This window comes from Castor canadensis, chromosome 2, assembly GCF_047511655.1.
Source record: "Castor canadensis chromosome 2, mCasCan1.hap1v2, whole genome shotgun sequence".
In the NCBI taxonomy this organism is placed as follows: Eukaryota; Metazoa; Chordata; class Mammalia; order Rodentia; family Castoridae; genus Castor; species Castor canadensis.
The window spans coordinates 100,096,192-100,119,813 of record NC_133387.1 but is presented as its reverse complement, the minus strand read 5'-3'; the positions used below and the strand labels follow the sequence as shown (position 1 = coordinate 100,119,813).

At 40.4% G+C, this 23,622-nt stretch overlaps 1 protein-coding gene across 14 annotated transcripts in view; it reads left to right on the top strand.

Annotated features, from left to right (window-relative positions):
• The window catches only part of Gli3 (GLI family zinc finger 3), a 261,013-nt gene that overhangs the window by 198,778 nt on the left and 38,613 nt on the right, over positions 1 to 23,622 (top strand). The window lies entirely within an intron of this gene.

Genomic DNA, 23,622 nt, shown 5'->3' with positions numbered 1-23,622 from the left:
GACAAAATTGCATGTGTTTTTAGATGTGTTTCATGATCTTTGTTTTTGAAAACCATGTAGTAATCTGATTGAGAACCATACCTTCCCTTACCATACCAGGTCCAGGCTCTTCTCCTCTGTGTGATTTCAGATGGTATAGTGCACTCACACCTCCATACCTCCTTTACCTCTTCTTCCTGCTACTTGGCACTTTCTCTAAGGTCAGTGGCAGCCTCCCTGGCAAATGGAACCAAGAACAAGGACATTTGGAGTCCTTTAGAGCTGCCAGAATAAAAAGATACAGGCTCAGACAACTTGTGTGCAGAAGCATGGGTTGAGGCATTAAGTACGGTTTCACCAAATAGGGCAATTTCTTCAGTTTCCAATATTATGGAAGATCTGACAAAGAAGCCCTTGTCGCGATTGCATCTCTCACATGTACACTTATGCATGGATATGCATACGTGCATACCCACCACACATATACACAAATACTCATTATCCATTCTTTTACGATAATGTTATATTTCAGTTGATCCGTATTTCTTGCTAACTCTCTTCCATTTAGATTAAACGTACAAATTATAAAGTCCCTCTGATGTTGCATTGGCTGCATGAGATTTCAGAGTGTGACTTTTACAACTTAGCTCATTCTGTATTGCGCTGCCCACCCATCGCAGTTACGTGGTAAGGTTAGATACACAGCTTGCCAGGTTATGAGAGACGTAGTCAGAATGTTTTGAGGATTGTACATGACATCAGCAAGGCCTCCCCCATTTCTCTTTTAATCATGTCTCTTTGTAATTGTATAGGAAGAACATAGATTTCCGAGCACAGCAAAAAGTTAAAAAGTCAAATGTTTTTAATTATGGTATATTTCCAGATTGTTCTGTGAGTGTAATTTGATTTTTTTCTCTTTAATTTGATGCAAGTATTATTTTTAAACCAAGTCTGACTTAATGACCCTTGATTCTTGCCAACTGCTTTAATGGAAACCACAAAGGCATTATAATACTAAGTGGGGGGGGTGAAAAGTTGGGAATTTTTTTTTTACTATGAAGAAATATTCTCAAAGACTAGCATGTGCTATGAATATTGTCAATGATAGATGAATAAACAATGTAATGAAGAGTGTTATTTGTGTCAAAGCTAGCATGATAGAAAAGATACAGTGCTGCTTGCTTTAAAAAAATACCCTTCTGAGAGGAGTGGGTGTGTAGCTCAGTGGTAGCACATGCTTCACGTGTGCAAGGCCCTGGGTTCTATTCCCAGCATCAGAAGCACACCCACACACATATCCTGAGGGCTGAAGCAGTCTCATAATGACTGTTTGGAGGATAAGTCATTGTAGTTTCCAAGGAGAGCTATGATGCTGGTGCTAGGACTGCCAATATCAACTGAGGAATGAAATAGAAGACTAGCTTACGTTTGCATTTGAAATGAACTGGGATCCTCATGCAAAGGTGGGTCTGAGGTAACATTCTTTTGATTGGGGTAGCAACTTAACCCTTTCACTGTCCAAATGATGTGAAAGCTTTTAAGGCAGTAAAAGTTGTAGGTATTTGCATTTAATCTCAGTCCCTGTGATGTTTTCATAGAGATCTAAAGAGTTGTAAGGGAAGGCTGCCTAAACTACCTGAATGACCACCATGTTTTCTGTTTTATGGAAGCTATCTTTAAAAATTATGAACACACCCACATACAGTGGAATCTTCTTTTATTCCAAATCAGCCAGAAAAATTTATGTCAGGATTATAAGAAACTCCTTTGTGATATTAATTTTAGTCCTAAATAAATTATATGACTAAATAAACTTAATTAAGTGAATTGAAAATTATAATTTATAACAATATAAATAAAAACACTGGTTTATATCACTTATAGTCCACCTTTTTACTGGTGTCTGAACTACAGAAATTCCAAATTTGTGTGTTTAAATTGATTTTCCATCACCTGATACATGCATACCTTCCTACTCATGAGTGTATGTGGTAGCATTAGCAGTGGCCTGGTGGTTTATATTTTGTTGAAAGCTACTTCAAGTCCACCTAATTACGTTGGTGGCAGATGGAAAGAATACCAGTTACAAAGGCCACGTTTTTAGGGACAGAGGGAAGCATTAACTGTTGAGGTTCCTGTGACTTCCCTTGGAGAGAATTAGTTGAATTTTCATGCCACATACAACCCAACAGCAAGGTGTTAAACCATTCTGATGCTCTGCCTTATTTACAGCCGTGACCCATTCTTTTTCCCCCTCTTACAGTTAATAGAAAGATTCATGATTCTTCATGGTTGTCTATCTAGTGTCTGACAGTTCCGACTGCCTGCTAAAGCAAGTCACTATCTATAATTGATATCCTTCCGTGGAATAGGGTGCTGGCTGCAATTGAAGGGCTTTGCTGAAAGCTCTTAAATCCTGACAAGTTCTCCCCTTGTTCTGGTTCAGTCGCTGAGCTGCACAGTTGGAATTCCAGAGTTATTTGAACTTGGTGCAAAAGGGAGACATGTGTTTCACATTAGCAAATCACAAAGTTGAAGAAGAGAATTAGGAACTCAGCTGACTTTGCCTGCCAGGTAGGCTCATTTCCAGTGTAATGCACTGTGTACTCTTGAAAAGATTACCCAGTCCATTACTGTCTGCACAGACGGGCTCACTTCCCTTCCCCATTATTTCCAGTCTCTCTCCTCCATGGGTGTTTGTTCTAGGTTTGGTGCTATTGGGGTCTTTTATCACTGGGATGCCTAATTAATTTCTCTTCCCAGCAAGATAATTATAATTGGCCTCAGTTGGTCTCAAGCGCGTATTAAATTTGCCATCCATTTGTTTCTATGACCAGAAGTTAAGAAGACAGTTGTATATTTTTGTTAATTTGTTGTACTTTGTCCTTTCTTAGTGTCTGTTAAACTAGAAGGGAACAAGAAAGCAAAAGGAGTATATAGTACCAAAACTGATTTTTAAAAGTTTAAGACTGATTTTATTATTGATTTGTCAAGCATTTTCTTTTCCCTTGACCTCTGAAAAACACGTTCTAAAATCTCAAAGTAAGTTGCAAGTTCATATTTTTCTTCAGTTTTAAATTAACCAGACTTATTTGTCATTGCTGTTATTGCTCATTATATTACAGAAGACACAAACCTTATATTCAGTGAGTTTCTGAAAGGCATACAGTATCAGTTCTCAAAGTGCTGTTTGGTTTTTCTTGTGCTATTCTTTATGTTAGTTGGCTTGGCTTGTGTTATTATGCAAGTCAGCTCAGCCTGGCCTCTCACATCCATGAGAGATGTGTTCTTGCTAAGATTCATTTCCCTCCCATTTTAATTTTGTCCTACAAGTAAGTTCCATCTTTGACTCTTTGATGCTGAAATATACATAGCATGCAGCACAAGTTCATCTCAAGTTCTCTGAAAGTGATTGTGAATCACATGGTGTCTCTACAGATGTTTTATAAAGCTTTGTATTTTTTTAAATTTTTTCTTTTTTGGTGGTACTGGGGTTTTCACCTCGAGGCCTCATATTTACTAGGTAAGTTCTCTACTTCTTAAGCTATACTTCTAGCCCTTTATGGTTAGTTATTTTTCAGATAGGGTCTCACACTTTTTGCCCAGGCTGGCTGGACCACAGTCCTATTTATTCTACTCGTAGCTGGGATTACAGATGAGCCCAGCCTGGCAAGGCTTTTTAAAAAGAGGAAAAGGAATAAGTGCCACAAGTGTATATTTCAGAGTGTAGTCACTATTCCTGTGTAGCTTGAAAACATCACTGCCAAGATCTGATAGAAGAAAGAGTATGATTGCCATACTCTTGCCCATCTGCTTGGTATATATATCCCTCCAACACTTTTGTCTTCAATTTCAACAATTCAGTTCTCTATTTCTGTTTAACAAAGAACACAGATAAATTTCTTCCCAATGGTCTTCAAAGATTCAAGTTGCTTTTTAACAGTTTTATTCCTCAGCTTGATGATGGCTTAGCAGTTCTCAGCAGGATGATGCCTTGGCAGTTATAGTGGGGGTGTTGCCTTCTACTTGTAGGGCTGAACTGCAGAGATGTGAGATGTACTTACATTAGCACCTAGCTTCAGCTGGGTGGCAGTTAAGTCACCATAATCCTCCCTTTGTGTCTTTTAAGCATGATGTCAAAAATTCCCCTTGTTGTAGAGTAATTAACAACCTACTTGGATATTAAATGCTTTCATACACTGCAAAATTTGATCTCTAAAAGCATGCTGAAGTTTCCTTTATCCAAAGAACACAGTTAAGATCACCTTTGCTGCCATTTGGAAACCAGTTCTATACATTGGCAGCATGAAAATGAAGGGCTTTCTTTTTTAGTATCGAAGATTTAGATATAAAGAAAGCACATCTAATTTGTGAAGAATTGGTGTATCCATAGAAATGTAAGGAAGAGTTCAAATGAGAAGACATTATTTTCATATTAATACCATGATCCTAGATTTGCATTTAAAATGTTTCCATCTAATTTGATCCTTTTGCTAAAGTTGCGTTATATATCTTTACCTAAGAGAAAATTTGGCTTAAGCTGTGATAGAGGTCTCTGATACGAGGCAGAAATTAGTCTTGTGTGAGATTTTGATCTTATTTTTCACTACATGGAATTGCTAGCTAATTTGGTTTCTCTAATTATTTGGAGACGTGGCATGTACAACATAAGAGTAAGAACTATACACTTCAAAGCCACCCTTTGACAATTTTGCCTCAAGGGTCACGTTCTTTATAAAGTTGCTGGCTAAACTGCACCTGCAGAGACTGTTCCCATGGAAAGACACTCAGGCAATGGGACTGAGGGCCAGGACTTGAGGGCTATGTGACCTGCAGCTGACACCTCCCCAAGCCCAGCCAGAATTCTGAGTGGCAGCCCCATCTCTTGGGATGACCCCCTCGGAAACATTTGACCCTTTCGAGCGTTATTTTCTCACTTATCATACTGTGAAACAGCCGTGAAAATAAACGCTGTCCCCGTTGTCCAAGGCCACACAGAGATCACATGCAGTTGGCCTAATGAGAAACAGACAGAGGGTCCAAGTGAGGTCACTCCATCTCTTGTTGTTTATGTGTTTGTTTTTTGCAGGCTTGAGTGGGGGAGGAGAGCAGAGTGGTGCTGTTGATTTTTGTGGCTTCTGTGTGTTAGCTCGAAGGTTCGTTTTATATCAAAACTGACATGACTTGACTGAAGCCAGGAGACCCCCTGCTCTTGCCCAGTGTGTATCTGACGAATGGGGATTGACCAAGACATTCTCCCTCCTTGAAACTTTAGTTTTAGTCCAAGCAGATAACAGTATTGAATTGTATCATCCTTAGAACAGGGTCCCTAAACAGGTTTCCTCTCCAATGCCATACTGAGAAGCAGCTACCTGGATCATGGTGCTGGGCTCCCCTTCCCCTTTCATCTTAGAAGGAGGTAGCTGGGTGGTAGTCAGACTGTTTGAAAAGTCTCTAACAAAAGGCTATTTTCATGTGTATGTGTGTGCTTGTGTGTGTGTGTGTGTGTGTGTGTGTGTATCTATGCATGTATCTGTGTATATGCATGTATGTATGTGGGGTAAGTGTGCCTGTGTGTAAACTGGCAAAGGTTAATTTGAAAACCAGGTTTCCAAGGCTGGCTATTCAGTAGTTCTCAGCAAGGCCTATAACCAGCCAAACCCTTTCCTTGGTGGAAAAAGTCCATCATTGTTGGTGTTTTAGGTTTGTATTGTTTTTTGCAGCCTAAGGGGGGTCACTCAGTCTCAAACTTCTGAGATCATGGCAAGCAGGCTTGGAGAAAACAGAACTCCAGGAATAGAGAGCAATTTTCTAATGCAAGGACTTTTTGAAAATTCAGGGACATTTAGGCTTTTCTGAGATTAGCCAAATACTGCCATGGGTGAATCTTTATTCCCCCTAGAACAACTAACATCAGCAAGAGAATTGGAGGTGGTTTGTCCTTAAAAGACCGTGGGTAGGCAAGCCCTTAAACTTTAGTCAGCTCACTCTTGCCCCACCCTGCCCAATTACCAGTAAACCTAGCGATCCTCAGTGAGTTGGGGATGGAGAGAGTTCTGGATATTGTGTTGGAGAGCTTATTCCCACATAAGCCAAAACCTGCCTTTGCATAAGTCATCTACAGCTTCAATCTCAGTTTCTCATGTGTAAAGTGGAGATAATATCCATCCCAATTTATTCATGGATTTTATTAATTTGTTTTTTTTTTTGTTTGTGAGGACAGAATGAGAGGGTGTATGAGTGTATAACCTAGAGAGTATTCATACAAAAGAAAAATAGAATCCATGAAAAATAGTTCTGATAAACCCAATTAGTTGAAGAATGGCAAGATTAAGGAAACTTAATGGAAATTAAACAAGAGCAAAAAGTATGACATTGATTCAATTGCTTGCCATTGCATGCTGCCTGTGCTGACTGCTGATTCTGCCCACTACATTATATTATGACCACTTAGTGGCTGCTGCATAAATTGCAGGCATAGTATCTAGAAAAAGCTCCATGCATGTCAGACCTAGGGAACTGGGGTCCAGGGCAGTGGCGAGAACAAGACCTGAAACACATTTTTTTATGTCTATGCCTTTGAGTAAGGGAAACCCACAGAGAAGGTTGACTGAAGTGCTACAAGTATACAGGCAAAGTGGTGGGAAGAAAAGATGAAGGTGTAGAAGAAAAAATGAAAGATCTTGTGGAGGTTGGATTTGAACATGGTCTTGAACAAGCAACTGGATTTAAACAGGGAAAGGCTCTTGCAAGGAGGTGTCGGTCTTTGTTGACAAGATAAGAAGAAGTTAATAGAATAGGAGAATTGTGTCTCTGATTACGACTAATACAGGCTATTTTTTGACATGTCTTTGGATTAGAAAAATAATTACAGAAAGGATCATTTTATGCTTTTTCATGGGAGAGGGTTAGGTCACAGAGTTATGGTAGGACCGAAGTGTGTCTGTCTGGATGGCATGAGTAGCACCATTCCAGGAGACAGGATTTTAGACTGGAGATGTGGCTTCTGTTGCCTATGAAATGAAAGAGAATTGGATGTTTTTAATGAGAGGAATGGCTTGAGCCATAGAGATCTTTAGAAAGATCTTGAGGTGAGTTTTGCAAATCCCTAAAGCTGTAAGTTAAATGAATTGAAGTTGTGAAGGTGTGGTGGATCAGGGCAAGGAGGAAGACCAACAGTAGAAATTATTTGAAATTGATTTTAAGAACTTGGGAGGACAGTTTGGTGATACATCATGATTTCATATTTGGGACCTGATACGGATGTTGGAGATGATGTTCAGAGAGAAGTCAGAAGTTTGCTGGGTGGGCAGCTGAGCACCTGAGTTGGTCTTACACTGTCCCTCACTTGTGTGTCATTACTTTACAGTCTTGAGTCTCCTGTTGTTTCTCTTTAAAGTAGGCTTATTAGGGTTTGGGGGAAGAGAGTTATTTGATAATTTTTGGAAGATACCTACGATAATACCAGTCAAGTTTTTAAGGCCACTTTGAAATGGTGTTTTTGGGATTATTATCATGTTGATTTTTCCATAGTTTTGTCTTCTTAGCATCCCCTATTTCCTAGTTAGCAACCTTGCATTCTGAAAATGTCTTCCTAATCAGGATCACCAATAGCTGTCTTGTTTTACAGCTATAGGCTTCCTTTTGATGGACATAGCTAACATCAGTCTGCTCCCTCCATCCTACTTTAATTGGAGGAAGAAGCTCCTACTTGGAGCTTCTTTGAACAGTGGCTTGGATTCCAGTGGTCCAAGGAGCTCTCCCCAGAAGGTGTGCAAGCCCTCTGGTTCTTTAGAAGCAGGTCTTTCTGGTGGCTTCTCCTGAAGGTAGCAAAAGTTCTCACACCTTCTATCACAAGATAAAGTAGTCAAGCTGCAAAGGAAACCCAGCCCTCCCTGTATTCCTCCTTCTGTTTAGCAGAGATAAACTTCAGTGGAGCCTCAGTACTGAGCCAGTTGGCTTCTGGCAGCAGCTTTAATTGGTAAAATGCAGATTTTTTTTTTCTTGATCAAGAGGGGATTATTCTTGTTATCAGTCCAGAGCATCTTATTTCAAGATGAAAAGCCTTTACAGAATTACAGATGCCAGCGCTTGTACAAAGCATTTTTGGCGATTGACAACTCAAAGAGAAAGTATGATTTATTAGCCTATAATGGCTAACCCTGAGCAATGGTCTAGGTCTTCCTGATTTGTGAAATTGCTTAATGCGAACTGCCTTTTTATGCCACTCAAGTCCCAGATTACGCAAATAAATGTGGAGTCTATGTTACATAAAATAGCATGGGAGAGCCAGGAAGAAAAGAAGGAGGGGGAGGAGAGAGGTAGTTTCTAAAATCCATCTTGGTGGTGCCTTTTACAGTAGTTGGGCTGATAAGCCGGCAGAGGAAAGATTAATAACGAGGCTTGGCGCTATCAGTACCTGCTTGTCGATTCTCTGTAACAGGACTGTCTGTTCAGCATGGAAATTATTGATTAAATAAAAATTGCTATTAGATTGTGATGCGATCCATAATCACAAACAATGGTGGACATTCCTTTTTTAGATCCTCAGCCATGCATCAAGTTGTTTCTTTTTTTCCCTTGCTGTAATTTATATTGCGCTGACATGTGGGCTCATTAGGTTTATCCTTTCTGCTGGGAGGCATGAGCAGTGCGACCCTCCAAGGTAGGGGAGGGCAGGAGACAAGGACAGGCCTGGGCAGGGACCTGGCCGCTGTATCCCTAGGCTAGAGTAAAAATAGGGTGGGAAGACACACATAGCATAGACTGTACCTTTTTAAAGAGTACAGTTCAGTGGCATTTCACACATTCACCATGTTGTATAACCATCACCACATTCCAGAACATTCCGCTCACCTCACAAGGAAACTTGTACCCATTAATAATTCCATCTCATTCCCTCTGCCCTTAGCCCCTGAAAAACCACTATTATACTTTCTATCTCTGTAGATCTGTCTTTTCTGGGTATTTTGCATGAGTGGAATCAAATAATAAATGTGTCTTTTTTCATTTAGAATGATGTTTTCAAGGCCATGGCACAGATCAGGGTTTTGTTCCTTTCCATGGCCAAATACTACGCCATTGTGTGGCCCTGCCACTTTCTGTTGGGATGGGCATTAGTGTTGCTAATGTGTTGTTACAAACATTCACTGACAGGTTTTTGCTTAAGCACCTGTTTTCCTCATCCTAGGAGTAGGAGGACTAGGCCATATGTTAATTCTCTGTTTAACTTGGTTGAGTAACTGCCAGACACTACGGCAGGTTTAAGCTGTGCTGTACAGGCTCTGCCTTCTCAAGCGGTGTCACTCCAGCTTTCATTAGCTCTTAGATGTATTCCTCTGTTTGTCTCTCTTGAGCTACATGCTCCTTAGACTTCAAGTCATATGGGTATACGGAGTTCCTAGTGACCTTGCCGTCTGTGGGTCCCCAGGCATCATTCAGCAAAAATCTCTAAACATCCAGCATGCTCACTTCCCCCCAGACAGGGTCAAGCTGTTTTGGACAAATGTTAAGAGAGAATATTTAAAGCAGCATTTAATATTTACATGGGCCTAGACAAAGTAGACTGGTAAGTTGACTGAATTTTATTTCTTTTTTTTTTAGGGGATGGGGGATAGGACTGGGGTTTGAACTTGGGGCTTCACACTTGCAAAGCAGGTGCTCTACCTCATGAACCACACCTTCAGTCCGTTTTGTTCTGGTCATTTTGGAGATAAGGTGCTGCGAACTATTTGCTCTGGCTGGCCTGGAACCATAGTTCTCAACATCCCAAGTAGTTAGGATTACAAGTGTGAGCCCCTGGTGTCCAGTCTCAATTTTCTTAATGGTGATTTTGATGAATGGGGATATTGTTTATGCTCTGTGCAGTAGGAATGGGGCTGGCAGAGTGGCTCAAGTGGTAGAGCACCTGCCTAGCAAGCATGAGGCCCTGAGTTCAAACCCCAGTGCCACAAAAAAAAAAAAAAAAAAACAGCAAGAATGCAACTGTGCATTAGGAACGAACATAATTGTACAGTAGCTAGTTTGTGTGTCTTCCTCATTGGTCATTGCTGTTGTGGTCCCTTCTAACAAGTATCATGAGATCTAGAAAGGCTAAGATGTGTATTTAAAGGCCAATGAAGGTTAGTGAGTTGTCTACTACTGACTGTTTACTCATACACAAATCATATTGTCTTAAATGTGCATATAATGAAGGAATGGTCTGTAGACTGCCTTTGCTATTAAATATATGCATTATACTGTCCTCCACTCCAGCCACCTCATCCTTCCCCCAGCAAAGAGCCTCCCACCTCCATCTTTCTAGGCTACCTCAGGTTTGCTGTTTACTGTACAAATTTATTATAATTGCAACCTGTTGAAAGTAAATAAATTCTTGAACCCATACTTCAGACCTCTTTATCAGCACACAGGTGGACACTGGACACCCATCTATGACAGAACATGCTCACTCAGGCTAAGTCGTGAACTCAAGAGCTATACCTGTCCTTAGCTGTTGAGAGAATGCTCACTGTCAGTGATGCTAAACTTAAAGCCAGAAGCAACACTTGGTGCAGACAGAATTTTTGAAACTTGAAAGTCTACTCTGAATCCCTACCCCCATCCCCATCTCCACTGTTTTTTACTGGTTTCACTTTAAGCTGAAATTTTTTAAGTTGAGAGGAGCAAAGGTAAGACTTCTCCAAGGGAAGAAATAGCTAGCTGGTCAGCTCCAGGACACCTTATACAATATCAGCTCTGGAGGTATGGTTCTGAATGTGAGTCCATGCTTTCTGATAGGCCTGTTTGAATAGCAACAGACCAGGCAGAAGGTACAAGAAAGTTGAAGCTAAGCATGGTGGTACACTGCTGTAATCCAAGCTATGCTGGAGGTAGAGGCAGTTGGATATTGAGTTCAAGGTCAGCCTAGGCAAAGTCAGTGAGACTCTATGTCAGAAATAAAAATATAAAAACAAAAGGACTAGGGGTATGACTGAAGTAATAAAGTATTTGCCTAGCATGTGAGTTCAATGCCCAGTACTGAAGTAAGAGAGAGAGAGAGAGTTGAAGGCGTTTCAAGAAAGGCACTCTGAACAATTTCAAATTATCTAAGAAAGCAAGCACATATTATGAAAGTTTAGATTCCAAAGGCCTTCTTTGGAAATAAGAAAAAGTGGCATAAACTTCCCCAACTACATCCAGTTCACTGGGCCACTGAGGCATGCTGAAGGCCACTGAGGGGCTGCTGTGGGAGCTGGGAAAGGGGAGGCATGTACCCTGGAAGTGATGGGTTAGAATTGTCAAGTTGCAGCAAAAGCAAACAGCTCACTTCCTACTTGGCTCTTCTGTTTTGGCCTGACCTCCTGGGACTTCCCTTCTGGAAGTGGGGACAGAAGGAAAATGAGGAGGAGAACCTGCCAACTGAAAGACAAAGGGGACCAGAGACCAGTTGAGTGGCAACCGCTTTCCAGCAGATAGAATTCTTCGATCAATGAGGATTATGATTCTTTACAAATGTAGCCATAAACCAATATCAGAAATTTTTGAGCAATCATAAGAAGTGACAAATGTCATTGTATACTATCAAGTGAGCAAGAAAATAAATCCTGAAAATTATAAGCAGAAGGTTTCATCTGAATTTTAGATTAAAAAGCTATGTTTTTATTGCTAAAAATTTATTTTCCTATTATAAGATAAAACAGTAATTACCAGGACTCTCTGGGTTCACCAACAAAAAAGTCATGCTAGGCCCACCTAATGTTTTCTTTGACAGTATCATTTGACTGGTTAGGAAAATGCAGTAAATATGGTATGTTGGGACTTTAGCAAAAACATTGTATAAGCAATGTGGCTAAAACAGAGAAAGACAGTGAAGTGAACTAGCTCTTAGGAGATATAGTCGGTAGATGGATGTGGAGGGTTTGGTGGAGCATCAGGAGCTGTGTCTAGCAGTATGCTCCAGGGCTTGCCCTCCACCCAGGCCGGTTTTGCTAAACAGTTTAGTACATTTGTTTCTGGAAAGAGTTGTAGAGTACAATTATCATCAAAGTTGTTTATGAGGAATTTTCATATTCAGTTAATGACTGAATCACAGGTTCCTCAAAGATCTTGAAAAATCAAAACATTGAAATAGCTCCAAGGAGATCAAAAGTCATAATAAGATAAGGCCTTTAATTAACTACAGGTACACTATTACTAGGCAATGAGATTTGTCATGAAAATCAGCCAATGCGATTCTCACTGGAGTCATGCCCAGGCAATTTCTGGAAAATTGCACTTAGCCTAGCATTCCACACTGTAAAGATACAGTGACTTACAGTCATTGGATCAGGGGAGAGCCAAACATGCCCTCTTAAGAGGAGTTGACAGAACCAGGGAAGAGAAGTTTTGGGATCTGAGGGTGGGCATTGAGAGCCAGGGGCATGGTAACTGTCATCTAGCATTTGAGGGTGGTTGGCTTTCTTATGGACACTTGACCTGGCTTGTCTTCAATGCATGGATTATAGGTCCAATGTATGGAATTCATAGGAAGGCAGATTTAGGCTTCCTCTAAAGGAAAACTGAACAATGAGAACTGGCCACAATGATGCCCCAGGAAAAAGGGTGTTCCCAAACTGAAATGTGACATATGTGAGTTGGACACTCCTGGGTACAGAGTACTATTCAGGTAATGCCAAGCATCCAGATGGATGCACAAATAGATGAACTCTCAGTCCTTCTCAAACATGGCTGAAATTCTTTCATCCTTCAGAATTTTTTTACAAGCCAGTTATGTGCCTGTGTTCAAAGGAGGGTCAGGTTAACATTTGTTTTTAATTAAGAATAATGACATTATCTCAGTTTATAACAACAGCCAGCATTCTTTCCTCTCCATTTAGTTCAAGATTTTCCTTTGCTATTTAAACACTTTTTATTGCAAAACATATCATTAATTAGTAAAACAAACTGGACTATACTGTTCGAAAGGGTAAACCTTTGAGTTTCTGGGTGGAATTTGGGTGCTCTGAAGCCTGTGTTGTTCCTCCTATCCCAGAGATAATTCCATCCCAGAAACTTCTTAGATTTTTAAAATTTTTTGCCTCATTTTATTTTAATGTGACTTATCCTACTTTTGTCTGCTGCCATACCATCTGATTGTGCCTGATCTCAGAAGCTAAGCAGGGTTGGGAGACTTGTCCTGCTGTGGATATTATATATGAAAATTTCCCTTACACTTGATTTGGAAATCAACCTTTCATGTATTCTATATATTTCATTCTGAAATCCTTTCCAAAGTGCTAATGTTAAACTCACTGAATGGTAATCAATTTAGAATAGCAGAAAAGGGATTTATCCTCAAGAAATACTTTAAATTCTCTTAGGTCTGTACTGTGGAGAAGAGGGCTAAGTCTTATGCAACTTGAAGGATATACACACAGCTGATTAATATTTTTGAGTCACTTTTGTTGATAAGGACTGTAGTCCTTATCAGAGTAGGTCTCAATCTTGTTTTTGTATTTATTTCAAACATATACGAAATTACATACTAAACATTTAACTTTGTTGAACTTGCTCTCATCTTTTCTTTGAATAGCAACATGAGATTGTTTTTGGATTTTCCCTTCTTTCCTTCCATCCCTCCATTTAAATTTTTCTTCCTTAGCTTCATTGGTAAACCATTTTTATTACCCTGAGTCCTGTGTGGAGCTAAGATATCTTCGGTGGTGTTAGGTTAGTAAACTTTTAATGGTTAACTGGCCTTTCATTTTCCTTCTTTTTTTTTATGAATCATGAAATGAGAATGAATGTTTTATTTTGAAGCAGCCAGGGTTGAGCTAAGAACTTTGGTGGATCCTCATTTGCCCCAGTGGGACCCAGCCATGTTTCTGTACAATCAGAAGTGACTGGGCACCATCATTACTTCTATCTTCAGTGTGCTTTTATCATCAGAAATTCCTGAGAAAGGTTAAGAAATTTAGAAGTTGAGAGACGAATAGAAGTATCAAATAACTTTTAAGTGCTAAAAATACTTTGTGAAATGCACTTACCTGTGTGCCCTCGGATACCCCCGTTAGGGATCTTATCGATGTCAGAAGTGTCTTACCTGAGCAACTTGGATTTCATGTGTCTTATCCCATTTGAAGTGATCCACATCTTCTTTGGAGTGGCACCTTCCCAGTTTGGAAATAAACTTAACTGACACTAGTCATCAAAATCAGTGATTTTAGTTCCTGTTGGGCCCTAAGTCATCTGCAGGAAGATCACACACTGTATATCTAAATATTTATAACTACAGAAAAACCAAGCCAAGAAACTCTTAAATAAAGCGTTTTATACTTTTGCCTTATCCTATATGCTTGTATGATGCCTGGTGAGGCCAGGACTAATAGAGAAATCTCAGACTTAAGAGTTCTGTGTTGGAATGAGGGGGTTGCCTCCCACACCACCCCCTTCTCCTCTACTCCTGGCTCTGGAGATGAGTGGAGCCTACATGGTTAGACTCTATCCCTGACTCCAAAGCTAGTTCTTGGCCTTGGGGCCTACTTACTGGGGGTGATGGCATTGCTTGTCTTGAGAGGAGGGAACTCCTAGAGAAGAGTCCTGTCCAGGCATGAGCAGCAGCGTCAGTTGCTGTTTGACCAAGGATTTCTAGAGCCACAGTTGTCTAGAAGTAGGCTGCAGAAGTAGGGATGGGAGCCAGGTCTTTTTATTTCCTCATCCTTTGGGGAAGCACATGGCCAGAGGAGGCTGAACAAGACCCTGAACACAGACTTATCAGAGTGCAGGCTGCAGCTCCTGCTGCCAGTTCACCAATGACCACTGGCTGCAATGACATAAGGAGGTTATGCCAGATGAAATCAGCACACCGCTTTCTTCCCGGGGAAAGTCTTGCTTCAAAAATAAAAGTCACCTGAACTGCACAGAGTGCTGGGCTGGCTAACCATCAGACACAACTCCTTGTCTTAGCAATGAGGTCACTTGAAGTAGCACTCCCCGGAAGCACTTAGGGGTCTTTCTTGGCTGAAACTAATGACAGAGCTTCCTCATGGCCCACTGGTTCCCGCAGGTCCTTTCTAAGACAATAGTCTGTGAGACAGCCTGGGTTTTCCCCTCACTGGGTGGATTGTCCTCCCTGTTGAAGCCCCAGTCACAGGTGGTGCTCTTTGGCTCATTAGTGATAAAGTGTCATCACAATGTGGCCTGAGGATGACCTGCACCAGAACCACTGTGGCCTCTGAGCCTCACCCTAGCCCTGGAGGAGGGCTTGGGAATCTGCATTTCTAACCAGCACCTGGGCAATTGCTGTGCTGCAGCAATCTGAGAAGCACTGCCCTCTCTCAGTCTGAGAAATTGGGAAAGCATCGAAACCAAGGCAGAGCTTGAAGGCTGACAGATACAATCGAGCATCTGGGCAAGGCTGTGCTTCTGTCCTTTCCCAAGTGCAGGAACAGATGTGTTCTAGTTTAGAACCTGTCCCCTAATTTCTAAACCTATATAGATAGATAGATAGAGATAGATACATATTAATATATTATATATAATATTATGTGTGTGTATATGTGTGTGTGTGTGTGTGTGTGTGTGTGTGTGTGTGTATTAGCCTTTTTTGCCATGCTGGGAATTGAACCCAGGACTCACACATGCCAGGGAAATATTCTATCACCAAGGTTCTCCCCTAAACAACTAAATTCTTTGTGGTAGAAAACCACACACTTAATGGGGTTTTGTTTTGTTTTTTTTTTTTTGTTTTTGAGGGTTTTTTTTTTGGTGGTACTGGGGTTTGAACTCAGGGCATCATGCTTGCTAGGAAGGTGCTCTTACTGCTTGAGCCACTCCACTAGTCCTTTTTTTGTGATTGGTTTTTCAAGATGGGGTCTCCCCAGGCCTGGCTCTGAACCGCAGTCCTCCTGATCTCTGCCTCCTAGGTAGCTAGGATTGCAGGCCTGAGCCACCTGCACCCAGCTTAGTTTGGTTCTAGAGACCACGTTGAACTTGAAGCTTTGACAAAGGAGTGATTTGAGATTTCCATCCCTTACTCCCAAAAGACTACCCAATCCTTCTTCCCTTCCTCAATTTTCCTTACTCACTGGAGTCTCTCAGCTGACTCTGTCTTTAAACTTTGGAGCTAGAGATGGTTAAGAGGAAAGAGATCTTGAACAGGGAACCAGAGTGTAAGAAAATAGCTGTCGTTAGATATCATCTCCTTCCCATCCGAGGCAGTGGTTTATGCTGTAGCAAAGCTGAGTTGGATGGCATCTGAACAATTAATGGACCAGAGGAGACTGTGGTAGCCAGAAGCTGTGTTTTTATCTTGGGGTCAGATTTGACTGCTTCCTAAGACATGTGCCAAAGGGGCAGCTTTGTCCTCACTCCACGGGCCCCCAGAACTTAGAGGAGGCCAGTCCCAGACGTGGCTCTGATTCATTCTCCATACTCCAGAGCCATGTCAAAATGCCCTTGGGGCTCAGCCCAGGGCTCCAGTGGAAGTTCAAGTGCTTTTCCTGGGGCATTTGTCCATTAGGCACCATCAGGCCATGTGTGTGTGTCCAGAAATCAGCTGTGCTGTGCGGTTATTCTTATGTTGCTCCCACTAAAGGCTTGTTAATGTGGTGAATAATGACAAAGGGTGACGATGGCTTAGGTCTCCAACATTTGATTTGGGTTTCAGGACTCCCCAGCTTCACTGAAACTCTTTATCCCATCATACTCGTGACTTTTCAGACCTGTAATTTGGCTCTTGGGATTAAATGCTTTGTTTGCACTCATAAAATGCTGGAAAGTGGCTGCCTCTATAGATGCATTGAAACTCAAAGAGTCAGTTGGCTCCAATGTGCTGGAAATTTCTTTCCAAAATTTTTAATTGCAGTGCAGTGTAAAGTTTAAGAGGATTTCGGGGGGTAATTAAACATATGCAATTAATGAAGTGTGTGATGGTTCTTCCTATTAATTTTCACACTTCAAATACTCTTTTCCTTGCGTGTCCTTTCCAGCCCTGTGGACCTCTTTACAATTGCTCAGGCATCAAGGCCATGCCCTCTGCAGGACCTTGGCACTTGCCACGCCCTCTGCCAGGGTCAATCTTGTCATAGAATCTACACATCATCCGGGCCTCTGCTGAAGTCTCATCCTACTCCTGAGCCCTGCAGAAATCTGGCCCTGTAATTTTTCTTTCTACTCTCACAGTCTAACACATCACCTTTCAAAACCAACTTGTAGTGTCGGTCTTATACCTAAGCACCATGAAATTTGAAGCTTTACTTACTGCTGTATAGTCAGGGCGTGGACTGGGTGGTAGACAGTACAATCTGTGCATACTGTTGGACGAATGAGCGAATGAACATTTTTTTTTCTCCCTAATGCAATGGCTGAAAATGTGTGTATGGGGGGTGTGTTTGAATTTAGGATGAATAATGGTTTTTAATTAGTTAAGCATTTTGCTACCCATGCATCCATCTAGCCATTCCTAAAATGACAAAAGGTGAACGTACTTACAGAGACCACACTCACTGAAGCATGAAACAGGGCAAAGGCAGTGAGGGTTATCAGAGCGGCAGAGAAACATTAACAGCCAGATAACTATTTTTAAAAAGCACACAAAACCCAAACATAATCCAAGGTCAGCAAAACCAAAGGTGACTTTTATTAACATCTTTTGGGATTTGAACTCAGGGCCTCACACTTACTATAGACACTCTACCCCTTGAGCCATGCCTTCAGCCCCTTTTGCATTAGTATTTTTGTGGATAGGGTCTTGTGTTTTTTACCCAGGCCAATCTGGACTGCAGTCCTACTGTTTATGCTTCCTTCATAGCTGGATTGCAGGTACATACCACCATGCCCAGCTAATTGGTTGAAATGGGGTCTCTCTAACTTTTTGCCCAAGATGCCCTGGAACAGCATCTTCCTGATCTCCTGGTCCTCCTAAGTATTTGATATAGGCATGAGCAACCATGCCTGGCCTGGGTCTCACTTCTTAGTATGCTGTTTAAAACTGAGACTATGCTGAGAGTAATGGTATGCAAATTTGTATTAATAGGCTGCTCTCATCACATGGATTTGGTACAATTAATTCATTGTTTTCATCTGTAAATTTCCTAATATTTCTTCACTATTAGAATCATAAACACATTTGTGTGAGATTTTTGTTCCTAATGTAGATTGTTCCCATCAGATATAATCTTTAAAGAAAAATAACTTTTAAGCAAATTAATGCGAGGATGATTTTAACTAAATTTAAAGGAATATACCATTGGAATTTTGCCAGGAATTTTATTCAAGGCTTGAATTGAAATAATCTACACTCCCTAAAACTTCAGTTTCCCATGTAATAATAGGGTGTATTTTTTTTTCATTTTCTGAGCTTTCTAGGTTGCTACTTTTCATCTTATAACTACCTTAGGTTTTCTTTTCTTGCCTGTTTCTAAGCATGAAGATTTTTCTCTGTACATTTTCCCCTGACCGTTTGTTGTCTTTAGTAGAAAAGATAACTGGGTTTCTTTTTGCTTATTCTTATTTTGTGTGCAATTTCCTAAATAATCATGATGGTTCTAATGGTTCTATGTTTTATCATTATAGGTTTTCTAATACAAATACACGTCTATCATCCAGGAGTAATAACTTTATCTTCTCTTAAATAGATACTTATTTGTTTCTGTTTTCCTGCATGGGGTAGATTCTTGGGATAAGGATAGGTGGTACCATTGCCAACCCTCGCCCTGTTTCTTACCTGCTTTTAATTAAAAAGACTTTGGTGATGACTTTCATACATTCTGTTTGCTGTTCATTTAAAATGGGTAATACCGAGTCATGTGCTCACTCCTGCCTTCTATTCCTTGGAAAATTCTACTCTAAGTATTCCATTGCAAATGATTGTAGTGATTTTATTAACTTTTTGCTACCTAACTGATACAATGTATTTCTGATTTTTTTTAATTCTCTATGCATCCACCCAGTGTGTTAGGTGAATTTCTCTGCTGGTTTGCTTCTAATTTTCTGTTTTACTTCTAATTTTCACATTTTTATAACAGATTTGTATCTGCATTTCATGTATATGGGGGTGTGTTTCTTTGATATCAGAGTGATGGCTAGATTTTTTTTTAAAACATTCTACATCATTTGCATGATTACTCTGTGGAGTGCCTAACATAGCACAGTAATCCTGTGTTCCTTCAGGATTTGAAATAAAATTCCCATAAAACCATTTGCATTAAGAGGATCTTGAGCACAAAATCCTTCAATAACTTTCTTTTAATTTTTTTGACTTTGCTCATATTTGAATTGATTTAACTTATTTTTGTAGAAAAGCCCCGCATCATCAAGATTTTCAGCTTCGGTGTTATCAAGCTGTGCTTATTTAAAATGGTTTAGGAATGCCCTCTGTATGCTCTGTTATCATCCTTTTTTTTTATTTGATTTTATTTTCTGTCGTGTGCATTTCTCCCACTTGATTGAGTATATCAGTGATTTCTCTTTTTTTCCTCCTAGGAATGAGTTTCTAAAATTAGTTATTAATTCTACTATGCTGAAATTTTGGTTTGCATCCTTTTTTTGTGGTGATACTGGAGTTTGAACTCAGGACCTTGGGCTTATTAGGCAGGTTTTCTCCCACTTGAGCCATATCCCCAGCCCTTTTTACTTTTGTTAATTTTAGGGCAGGGTGTTCAGCTTTTGCTGTGGCCAGCCTGAACTGTGATTCTTCTATTTGTGCCTCCCACATAGCTAGGATTGCAGGCATGAACCACCATATCTGGCTTATTGGTTGAGATGAGGTATTGCTAACTTTTTGGCAGGCTGTCCTTGAACCATGATCCTTCTAATCTCTGTCTCCTAAGTAGCTAGGGTAGCAGGTATGAGCCACCACACCCAGCCTTAGCTTGTATCTTTTAAAAAAGGCTATTTCTCTAATATAGTTTTCTTAGGCTATTTCTTTTTTTTTTCTTTCCCATATCCTCTGAAATGCTTATTTCATTTATTTCTTTTTAAATAATAAATGCACTTAAAGATTCACATTCACCCTAGTTCAGTTTTAAATCACAAATTTTAAGTCTTCTTTCTTTTCATATTTTAAGTCTTTACTTACAGTTTATATTTATGGTTTAGTCAACTGGTAATAAGTCACTTATTCAATAACACATATTTACTGAGCCTGACCTATAAGCTGGGTCCTGGTCTAGGTTCAGGAGACACATCTGAACAAAACCAGCAAAGCCCTGGTCCTCGTGCAGCGTGCTCCACTGATCCCTGGTACCGATGGCATCCAGCTGATACTGGGGTTCTGCCATGAACTGTGGACCAGGCTGTGCTCTCAGAGCATGTGCTCGCCCTGTTAATCCACTCAGTAGCCTAATGAGATAGATGTCATTATTAGCTTCATTTTGTAGAAGATGGAGCCAAGTCACTGAGAGTCTAAGTAGCGTGTCCCCCGTCACACTGCCAGGAAGTGGTAGAGCCAAGCTGGCTTCCTAATAACCATGCCAACGAGTGTACAAACATTTCTTGTAGCCCTGGACATGGGATTTTTCGGATTAGTGTTTGAGCGTGTGTTACTGCTTTATACTTTTATCTCGTTGATAGGGACTGGGACGTGTTATTGAGGGTGTTTTTATGATATATTCATCTTTAACTTCGCTATGGACAGGAAAAAACAGTCTCAGGCAATGAGATTTGTGTGCATCTTGTCAACTCACCCCTCCTAATGATGTGCTTTGGATTTTTTTGTCTATGCTTATTTCTTTACAGTTTTTTTTTTTTTTGATAGTACTGGGTTTTGAACTCAACCTTGTGAACTCTATCACTTACGCCATGTCGCCAGCTGTACTTATATCTTTTTTTACCAACTTATTCTATCTTAATCTTGTACTAATGTTAATAAAAAAATAAAATATTTTAAAAATAAATCAAAGTTCAGAGATAAGAATTTTCCCTTTTCTGTTCTTCCTGCCTTTACCAATTTAATTAGTGCTGGTAGACTCAATTGTAAGTTATTAAGTTTACCATATAAGTCACTCTTGCTTACTGTTTTTATGGTCACTTCCGTAACAGTTTTTTTCTGTTTGACGCTTTGCTCTGCCTGCTCAGTGGACTTCAGTGCACATATCTCTCATGCAGTTTTGTCTCCTTCCCTGAAATATGCTCTTTCCATCTTTTATTAACAAGAAAAGCTTAAAAATGCTGCCTTCCCAAATTAGTAACAATTTAAGTGAGTCAAGATTATGTGATGAAAATTTTCTCTTTTATTCACAAATCAACATTGTCCAAAATGTACTCTGAGAGCACCAGTTCGGCAGACTGTTGCCGGGGTCAGGTGAAGATGAAAGAGAGAATGAAGAAAGCTAATGGAACTCCCCCAAGCCTCCTTCAGCTACTATGTCTATGGCTCTTCTAGAGAAGGCTGTAGTGAGCCTGGCCACAGAACCCTGTTTCTGACTACTATGTGGCAAAGTCATCTGAACTTGGGTTTTCCTCTTTGGAAGGATATATCTACATTGCATTTTTCTTGAAAATTTGAATATATCTAGGTTCTTTTATGTGAAGCTTAGATCTGTTTGTGGAAAGTAAGAGCATTTAACTTTCTGTGATGCAATTGTCTACTTTCTTGATTCTATATTTTACTTTCTTCTGGGACATGTGTTATGACCTTGATCTCCAGTGTCCTTTTCCCTTCAGCCTTCTTCCTGCTGCTTCTCCACTTGAGGTTTTTTTTTGTTTTGTTTTGCTTTGGTTTTAGTGTTTTGGTTTGTTTGTTTTGATAGACATCATGACTTCTTTGAGAGCAGCAAACATTTTTTTCTAATGTTTTTCTGACTGTTTTCAATTCACTGCCTACAAGCTCTGCTTTTACTGAGTCTTTGACATCCTCCTTGCTTTTCCCTCATCCAGAGGAGGGTGTTCATGGGCCTCACTTGACAGACAGCTGCCTGCATGGAAGGTAGGCTGCTATTCGTAATTGGTGGTGGCAGATTCACAGACATTTTTTTTTTATCAGTTTGTCTTTACTGATTTATATTATGTGATTTTTTGGAGTTTAGCCTTAGAATAAATTCATGTAGGAAAAGAAAGAGTCATGAAAGGTAAATGTTGAAAATCTGAAAAATCTCCCTCTTTTTGCTGTCCTGCGTCTTCCTACTTCTCACCTCCCTCTACAAATCGACTGTTCATAATATCTGTGACTTTATGGAATTGCTTTATAGGTACAAAGACAAGTATAAATTCTTATTCTTGCTCCCATTTTAACATAGAAGTTCCTGTCTGGGTTTGTGTATTTAACTCTGTAAGCAGATATGTGCCCACCCCTCCTAGATCCGTTTTAGTGATTGGCAGGCAAGGTCATGATGAGACAGTAGTCCTCTTCCCCTGGGGCTCCATGTCATGGTGGTCACCCCCACAAGCATGGCTTTCAAATCCACAGCTGGTCTGAAGTGAGGCTTAGGCCATGAGGCATGCACTGTGTTGCTGAAACTTCCTTCCTTCTGGCTCTGTAGCACCCTGCACCCGGTGTTCTATGGACACAGATAAGCAGCATCTTTTAAGAACTCTCATGGTGCTTTGGCAATGACACCAATTTGGCATCTGAGTGTGTGGTCAGAAGTTCTCACAGAACAGGGCGTAGACCACTTTGGTGTTGTCAAACTCACATGGCCCCAGTTCGCTCTGGCCCTGTGTGACGGGACTGCACAGCCATGGGCAGTAGATGGGAGGTGACAGAATGGTTCCTCCTCGAAGTTCATAACCACTCATTGAGGGTCCTCAGAGATACAGAACCTACAGAGTGCAAAACAGAATGGTTGGCGCAGGCAGAGCCTCTCTGTATGGCTTCAAAATAGGTATGGTTTATGAAAGGTGATTGTTTGCCTGATTTTGTGATCATTAGAGTCCCAGAGCCAATAGAACACAGTAATATCACTCACAACCTTTTTGTGTAATGGTGGACCATTGTGAGATCTGGTTCAGGAGGTGTGTCCAAAGGGTCACATTACATAATTCAAGACTGTGCTGTTTAACTTAGGGACAAATCAGCCTGTGGTGTGAGTTTTCAGTGCTGTTGTTCTGTATGCCGTGATGAAGGAGGTCTCAAGGTCAATTTTACCTGGCTGGCATGTTAATCTAGGTGATTCCTTTCTTTCTTGATTGCTTTTACTATGTGAAGCCAGACACCTGTTGATAATTCCTTTCATGCAGTTATGCCCAGTGAAAAGTGAGGATGATACGTTTCGACTCTCTCTTTAACAAGAAACACCACCCATCTAAATAATCTCTTATACAGCTATCTCTATACTAAATGTAGAAAACTTTGGATGCAGTTGAACAAGAGTTAAACCCTTGTGGTCATCATATTTCATCGAGGCTGAAAAGCCGTGTGAGAGAAAATACAAAAGTAAACAGGACATTGAAATAGATCGGGGTGAGAAATAATGCTTTTACTACAAAAGAAACAAAATAGTTGAAGATGTTAGTTCCTATTTGTTTCCTAGATTTACTTAACAAAGAAGTGCTTTGAATGTTGATGTCGAAGGTGATGAACAATTTGGTGAGTAATGTAGAGGTGAAAATACCATAGCTTGAGCATAAAGCTGACTGCCTAAGTGTACTCTGTGTTGAGCCAATATTATGTTAACACCATCCAGAGTTTCTGCCAATAAAATTAAGTACTCTTGAAATGCTGTAATTCATTATTTTACTTTCTTGCTA